Raw genomic sequence first — 933 nt, forward strand, 5'->3', positions numbered from 1 at the left:
GGATTCAATAAGGTGACTTGGAACACGACAACTCAATTCCAAGAGGCGACTCTGTAAATAAAATAATCTCTATTCACTATCGTCACTTTAATTGGAAAAACCCTTCGACTTCGAGACCCTTCGACGAAAAAGGGGTGCGACACTATGCATATAAAAAGTTTTACTGCACCGGACTGTTCTTTTTAAATATTTATGTAGGTACATATATTATTTGCTAGCGCCCTACAAACGGCTTAGTGGTGCATTTTGATTGAAAAGTTGTGTTACTTACCTTGACTTCTTGAGAAACAAGGATCAATTTTCACTTAATACATTATTTTTCCTTTTATTAGTAGTGCGTACCGGCCATGTTCTAAAAATTTTGGATTCGCGCAAAAAAGTGAAAAAAGGAAAAAAAAAAAAACCGATATATAGAAGAACAAAGTTTAGCATTTAAAAGTGAAGTATATCACATCACTCATATACTAGACCATAATTATACTCGTACAAATAGCTTATCGACTATACATATACAAAAGATGGGTTGACAAACTAAAAGAAAGCAACACGCGGCTCTGGAGCGGGTTCTGCAGATTCAGTTGAACCTACTACATACTAAACATTTTGTGTACATATCGGTAATATATGATCACACACATAAGTCTGAACTCACTGACTTTACATCCCTAACTCGCTTCTGCTTAATAATAATAAGCCATAGGTTTTGGTTTTCTATTGTAATAATCACAAATAAGAGTCCCTCCATGTAACTTCATAGCTTCATAACTATTCATAACTCTCTCTTCACTTGGTTTGAATTGAACAACATGAGATTTCTGTGGTTGATATTGATTATAATTAGAAAAGTAGTTTTTATTTGTTGTTGTAACAACAACATTAGAAGAACAAGAAGGAATTTGAGGCCTAATTTTTCCCTTTGTTGCATAGAATTCT

General features: G+C 33.8%; 1 protein-coding gene across 1 annotated transcript in view; it reads right to left on the minus strand.

The window, feature by feature from the left end:
- LOC124898638 (receptor-like protein 1) overlaps positions 1 to 933 on the minus strand; it is a 6,299-nt gene that overhangs the window by 1,086 nt on the left and 4,280 nt on the right. The window lies entirely within an intron of this gene.

This window comes from Capsicum annuum, chromosome 5 (assembly GCF_002878395.1).
Source record: "Capsicum annuum cultivar UCD-10X-F1 chromosome 5, UCD10Xv1.1, whole genome shotgun sequence".
Classification (NCBI taxonomy): Eukaryota; Viridiplantae; Streptophyta; class Magnoliopsida; order Solanales; family Solanaceae; genus Capsicum; species Capsicum annuum.